Genomic DNA, 8050 nt, shown 5'->3' with positions numbered 1-8050 from the left:
CCTTTACAGTGTGGATTGAGTCTGCTTTATCTCACATCACAACAGCCCCGTATACATCCTAGGGGCTGCTCAGTGGGATTATTGATCCCTCCACAAATGCTTTAGCCGTTTCTGAAGCTCCTAAATGGGCTTGCTCTTTGAAATTCTGCTCTCTTAAGTTCCACCTCAAAACCTATTCCTGCTTCTAGAAACGTAATTTATCATTCCCCCTCTTTATTTCCTTTGTTTTAGAGATCCCCAAGAGCTTTGAGTAGAGATTACCTTTAGTAACCTAGTTTGTCAAATCCAAAGTGGATGTAATTTGCCATCCGTGGTCTTAAATCAGAAAACTACAAAACTGTGGAAACACTCCAACATCAAGTAAGGTGATGTGGAACCTGGAATATGATTCGCAGAAATCTAATCAGCTGTATTTTAACCTTTTTGGTGGAATATCACAACAGAAGTGCATGGTCAACCCGGGACAGTGATGCTCGCTTTCTGAAAATATGGATCAACCTCATTTAGTATTAAAAAATGAATCGGCTCAGTTGGTTAAGCGACTGCCTTCGGCTCAGGTCATGATCCTGGAGTCCCGGGATCGAGTCCCACATCGGTCTCCCTGCTCAGCAGGGAGTCTGCTTCTCCCTCTGACCCTCTTCCCTCTTGTGCTATCTCCCATTCTCTCTCAAATAAATAAAATCTTTAAAAAAAAATGAATCATGGAAACTCCCCCCTTTTACTTAGAATTCTTTGTCCCAAAAGAGGCATGATAAAGAGCTACTATGAAGTGATGAATGTATGTTACATAAATCAGTTTTATTATCACAATGACATCTTGATATATTTGAAGAACAGCTGCAGATATGTATGTGAGACAATGTTAAGCCCAGGAGAGCAGGGCTACAGGAACTAATGGCAAGACAAGGAAAATTCAGAAGCAGAGCTAGGCAGAACCCAGCCTAACCCAGCGTTGTCCAGGGAGAGGCTGCCCAGGCCTATCTCAATTGCAGGGTTTCCCTAGAGAGGAGAGGAACACATCCAGACCAAAACCTCCGTGCCCTTTATAATGGCGTTTAAATAGTACCTACCTCCTTAGGTTCTAATTTCATGTGCACTAAGCAACTTTATGACAATAATTTGGCATCCCAATAACTTAAATGTGCAGGGTCTAGTTAAGAACCCTTTCAGAAAAATAGGTCACAGACTGTAATCATCAGTATAATAAGTAGGTTGTCTCTCATGGTTTACTTTGAAGATGTTATTTACTGGGAGATATTTGTTCACAAAGAATTCTCAGATTTTCTGGATTTGCCTATGATGAAAGGACCTTAATGTTCATTCATTTTATAAATTTGTGTGTGGGTATATATACACTTCATATATATATGAATTTGCCCTAGTATGTCTTAGATTATAAATCCCTAAAGTGTAAAACTCAGGTTTATTATGATTTCCTCATTAATTCCTTTCGGGCAAGCTGGACACAATTAGGTATTTACTTAATTCCTTAATGAAGTCTGGTTTCATAGAGTTTATATTCTAATGGGGAGAGAGAAACAGAATAAGTCAGCAACAACAAAAAGTCACATGGTGACAAGTGCTGTGAAGAAAAATAAACAGAAATAGAGAATAGAAAAGTGACAGTGAGCAGACATTGTTTCACCATAAAGTGAGGTGTGCAAAGGCCTGAGGGAAGTGAGGAAGCATGCAGATATCTGGTGGCTGAGTGTTGCAGGCAGAGGGAACAGCAAATTCAATGACACTAAGGAGAAGGCATGTTTGGAATGAACATGGAGGTCAGTGTCTGCCTGGAGTGAAGACATTAGGAAGCACTTGGAGGTCTTGGAATCAGCAGCTGGCAAAGGTATGAAAGGACGGAAGTAAAAAAAAGAACTTTAAAACAATGAGCAGAGTAGAGAACTCGCAAAGGGTCCATTGTGCCTGCTGCATAAAGCACAAAATGGATTAGGCAAAAGATGAGGGCAGGACCAGATTCTCTGGAAAGCTTAAAACTCATGAACTTTAGGCAGTGAAAAGCAACTGATGTTAAATTGTTTAAATTTTTTTTTTTTAATGAATGCATGCAAAAGGTAATACATTCAAACCGAAAACTGTATACTGTGACTGGCAAATCTCCCTCTCTCCTCGAATCTCAGTTCTTCCTATAGGCAACATTAATACCATTTTCTTTTGTACCCTTCTAGGGATATCCAGGTACTTAAAACCATGCATATGCATAATGCATGCCTCATTTTGTGCGCAAATAATCACACTTTACACTCTCTGTTGTGTACTTAGTTTTGTCATACCATATATTCTGGTGAACATTCAATAATAGAACATCCAGGATTCCTTTCAATGGCTACATTGTATTCCACTGGATGCAAAGGACTAGAAGCCAGAAGCCCTGAGCTCTGGTTCTCAGTTCTTGATTTATTGCTTCCAGTTAAGAGTACTGGTATTTTATCTCCTCTGAGACTCAGGTTCCTATCTATAAAGTGAACTAGATGATGGCTGAGATTGCTTCTGACTTCAACATTTTAGGTTCTTTGCTCTTGCCACACACATGACAAAGGCTTCTGTGGGGAAAGAGACCCGACACTAGCCATAAAGCTCTGATCGTTATCCAGTTTTAAAGGCTTTAAATTTAAAGTGTATCCTGGCAATTCATGTCTGTACACCCATTAAAAGTCAAATATTTCTAAAAGGCATATAATGGAAAGCAACCATTCCTTGTTCCACTCCCTCCTCACTCCCAATTCCTATTCCAAAAGGTAACCACTTTGATCTCTTTTAGCTATTTCTTATGGTGTTTGCTATCATCTTTCAAACTGTCATGTTTATATTAGGATTTCAATTTGTCATTTTTAGATATATTTACATATTGTCCTGGTAAATAAAGATTTAGATACCATACGTTACCTTTCACACACACATTTCCCCCTTCCTCCATCTCCCCAGTATATAATTTTAAGATATTTTTGATTACATCCACTTTCAGTTGCTTTCATTGTTATGACTACACAAACATGTTCACTGTTGAGCCACATGGTGTCCTATAATTATACTTTCCTTTTCGTTTTCCTGGACTTTTTTTCCTTAGCTTTCTTCAAGCCTGTATCTTAAGTTTTCTACATTCTCCAATAGCTCTGCAAAATGTCTCCATTCAGCTTTCAAAATAGTCAAACCTTCAGATAATTTATTGCTTTTATCTTTCTGCTCTTGATTTATCCTCCTGGACCCACCTACCCTGACACTCCAGCTCCAATATTGATGGCGTCTCTCTAGAGCTCTATCTAGCTGCCTATCCTGGGATAGATTCCTGTTCCCAGGATCCGATGTCATTCTTTCCCTGAGTTTACAGAGCCCAGTAGCTTTCTGAGAAAGAGTACCTGGGAGGCAAATCTTTGAGACCCAGTATATCTGAAAATATCCTTAATCTCCCCCTCATTCTTGGTTGTTTCCCTAGATATGAAATTCTAACCTGGAAACCACTTCCCCTCATAATTTTGCATTTATGCTCTAATTAATGCCTTCTAGCCCTCTCATTTTCTGCCAAGAGAATAGGGAGATGGTGTAAGACTGGCTGATAATGTTTTGGAGGCTACACTGAAAAGCAGCCTAGAAGACTGTCCTCACTATAAACAGACTTTCACATGATTTCTCTGTTCTCAGTAGAACCCCTTTCTCCTTCCCACAGTTCAACCTCTTTAGAATATAAGCTTTCAGACTTCTAGTGTTGGTAAGTAGAGTTGCCTGGCTACAAAGGATGAGGAGGGAGATCTTACAGTTTAGTCATTCCTTTTAAAGACTTTTAACCAATCATCCTATTTTTAATTCACCTAGTATCTCTACCCCTGCCTCCATCCTTAAAGTGTCACAGGTCCTGGGGTATCTGGGTGTCTCAGTCTGTTAAGTGTCTAATTTTGTTCCGGTCATAATCTCAGGGTCCATGGATTGAGCCTCGTGTCAGGCTCCCCCTCAGTGGGGAGTCTGCTTCTCCCTCTACCCCTCCCTCCGCTTGGGCTCCCTCAAATAAATAGAATCTTTAAAAGAAAGATGTTGCAGGTCCTGAGTTTTTGGAGGTTCTTGTTGACTTTGAAAAGTCCCAACACCCCTGAATCTATAGCCACTTTATTTTCAACTTTCTCTGCTCTGGTAACTTGGTTAATCATGGGTCTATCTACTTTCTAGTTTCTAAATTTTTATTCACTCTTGTGGTCCACTTGTGAGGGAGTAGAATAAATTCTGTGTTCAATCTGCTATATTTAACTTGAAGTTGAATTATTTCCAGTAAAAGTCTTACATTTCATTCTTGACCTTTTTTGATATTTCAGAAGTATGTTTCATAACTACAGCTCTGTTGGTTCTACCTCCAAAATATATCTTGAATTGGTCTACTACTATGTTAGGTTTCCCAAGACTGCCATAACAAACTACCAGAAATTGAGTGGCTCAAAACAACAGAGATTCATTCTCTCACTGTTCTGGAAGCTAGAAGTCTGAAATAAGGTTGTCAGCAGGCTCCTCTGAAAGCTCTAAGGAAGGATCCTTCCTTGCCTCTTCCTAGCTTGTGGTGGCTCCTGGTAAATCCTTGGTGCTCCATGGCTTGTAACTACATCATTCCAGTCTCTGCCTTCCTCTTCGGGACCTCCTCCTCTGGTGTCTGTGTCCTCTCTCCTTCTTGGAAGGATAGTAATCATTGGATTTAGGGCCCACCCTAATCCAGGATGACCTCATCTTAATTATTTCTTTCTACGTTTATATATATAAAGGAGGAAAGGTAAAGAAATCTATATGGTGGTGACAGTTCTACAATCTACTTAAAGTGGTAGATTTTAAGTAGACTGTGAAAAATTAAGTATGTATAGTACAATCCCCAGAGAACTCTTTAAAAATATACAAAAATATATACGAAAAAATATATACATTAAAATGAAATACTAAGAAATGCTCAAATAATCTAATAAAGTAGCAAAGAAAAACAATGGAACAAAAACAGAGAGGAAAAATGGAATACAAATAATAAAATGGTAGACCTAAGTCCAAACATAAATAATGACCTTAAGTCATGCCAATGACTAAATATGCCAATTAAAAAAGAGATTGTCAGAAGGTTTTTAAAAAAATAACCCAACTATATGCTATTTATAAAAAACTCACTTCAAATAAAATTATATAGGTACATTAAAAATAAAAAGATGAAAAAATATATATACCAAGTAAACACGAATCCAAAGAGAGCTGAGTAGTAGACAAACATCAGACAAAATAGACTTCAGAGCAAAGAAAATTAATAAGGATAAAGAGGAACATTGCATAATGATAAAAGGGTTAAATAACCAAGAAGACATAAATCCTAAATGTATGTGCAGTTAACAACAGAGCTTCAAAATACATGAAGCAAAACCTGACAGGACTCAAAGAAATAACAGACAAACCCATAATTACAGTTGTCAACTTAAGTACACTTCTCTCAGTAACTGACAGAACTAGTAGACAGAAAACAGCAAGGGCATAGGAAAACTAAACAGCACTTTGACCAACTGGATCAAAAGATATTATCAATAGGAGAATGGTTGAATAAACCCTAACATCTTCACAACCAAGGCCACCACATACTACACAACTCCATGGGTCCTTGCACATAAATTATGAGTTGTGTGGTGCATGAACGGCTTAAGTGTCTGTAGTGGTTCTGCCCACACTTTAGAATACTATGGATCCTTTAAGAAATAAGAATTAGTTCACTTGGAGGGATTTCTACGATTTTCGAAGGAGAAAAACAACATACAGAAAAGCATACATGATATGGTCCCATTTTTATAAAGCAAACAGGAACATACACACACGTATGTGCATATGTATATTTGAGAATGACGGTAAGTGGAAGGATGCATACTTGGTTGGCAAGCAGGTGAGTGAGGTGAATAATACAGATGGAGGAGGGGACAGAACAGTGGGATAGGGACCCAAACCAAAAAAAAAGAAAGAAAAAGAAAAAATTAGCTGCACTTAAAAAATATGATCACATTTATGCACTTAACGCAAAATAATGGGTATCTGTAGAAGTAATTTTTATAGTCTTAAATATGAAAAATATTTCACTGTTACTTAACACCTTCCAATGATTTGTTATTGTATAAAATCTGAATTCCTTACCATGACTGATGTGATCTGATCTTTGTCTACCTCTCCAACTTTATGTGCCTCTACTGTCCCCTCCTTGTGTCTCTTTCTGGACTCAAGCCCTTTGCAATTGCAGTTTTCTCTGCCTGCTAGGCTTTTGCTGTAGGTTTGCACTACCGGCTTCCCCTCATCTGTGGAAGCCACAGGTGCCTACCCAATAAGCCACCCTCACCTTCTTCCTTACCAATAGAGCACTGATTTTATTGGGACAGCAAAACCTCATTTACAATACTTGACCTCCCAGCTTGCCCTGTAGCTAGGAGTGATACAATTCTGGTCGATGGCAGCTAAGTGGAAGTTACTAGGCATGGCCTCCTGGGAAGCTTTTTAAAAGAGCTGCACCAGCTGCGTCCTTTACCTCCCCCTTCTCTTTCTGCATTTTCTTGCCATGGAAACGGTTATGTGAGGCTAAAGCAAAGGTTCTCAAGGTGTGGTCCACAGATCAGCAGTCCAGGTATCACCTGGGAGCTCGTTATAAATGCAAATCACTGGGCCCCGCCCCAGACCCACTGAATCAGAAACTCTGAGTGTAGGGCCCAGCAATCTGTGTCAACTGCTCTTCAGGTGAGTCTTAAGCATGCTGAAGTTTGAGAACCACTGAGCTAGTGGACAGAAGCCTCCCTAGAGATGCCTCCTTAGACGATGGATGAAGACTAGTACACCTATGACATCACAGATCCACTGCATCAGACTTGGACTACCTCCTCTAAACTTGGCGGTTATGTGAAAAAGTAACCCCTTTTGGTTAAGCCACTATGATTAGGTTTCTGTTTCAGGCAACTGAATGCAATTCTAGTTGATAAATCATCTTCTAAACCTCGGCTCTAACATTGTCTCTTTAGAGACAACTTCCTTAACTACTCTGCTTATACCCTCTATCTCCACCAAAGTCCTTCTCTATCATGCCATCCTGTTTATTTTCTTTATAGCACTCAGTACACAGTGAAATGATCTCAGTTATTGTTTATTTGCTTATGGTCCATTTCCCCTGAGGAATGTAAGCTTCACAGGGGCAGGACCTTTGTCTTTTCACTGCTGTACTCTAGCACATACTGACGTGTCTTGTACATAATGGGTTATTATTTGTGGAATGATTTAAAGAACTTTAAAATTAGATGTCACATTTAAAATCATGTATTTTTAAGTTAAAAATAAAACTACCCTACAATTCAGCAATCACACTACTGGGTTTTTACCCAAAAAATACAAAAATACTAATTCAAAGGGATACATGAACCCCTATGTTTATAGCAGCATTATTTACAATAGCCAAGATATGGAAGCAGCTTGATGAATGGATAAGGAAGATGTAGTATATATATATATGTGTATGTGTGTGTCTGTGTCTGTGTGTGTGTATATATATATATATAGTGGAATATTTATTATACAGCCATAAAAAAAGAATGAAATCTTGTCATTTGCAACAACATGGATGGAGCTAGTGTAATGCCAAGTGAAATAAGTCAGAGAAAGACAAATACCATATGATTTCATTCATATGTAGAATTTAAGGAAAAAAACAAATTAACAAAGGGGAGGGAGGGAGAGAGAGAGAGAGAAGCCAAGAAATAGACTCTTAACTATAGAGAACAAACTGATGGTTAGCAGAGGGCAGGTGAGTGAGGGGATGGGTTAAATAGGTGATGGGGATTAAGGAGGGTATTCTCATGAGCACAGGGTGATGGATGGAATTGCTGAATCACTATATTGTACACCTGAAACTAACAATATAACACTGTATGTTAACTAATTGGAATTAAAAACTTAAGAATAAAATCATGTATTTTTAAAGTAGACAAATAAAAAAATGGTTCATTACAGTTTCAAAATTTTAAGGAAAAAATTTTATTTGAGAAATCCATACACCTGTAAAAAA

Source organism: Zalophus californianus, chromosome 15 (genome assembly GCF_009762305.2).
Source record: "Zalophus californianus isolate mZalCal1 chromosome 15, mZalCal1.pri.v2, whole genome shotgun sequence".
In the NCBI taxonomy this organism is placed as follows: domain Eukaryota; kingdom Metazoa; phylum Chordata; class Mammalia; order Carnivora; family Otariidae; genus Zalophus; species Zalophus californianus.
Note: the sequence above shows the minus strand (reverse complement) of the source record.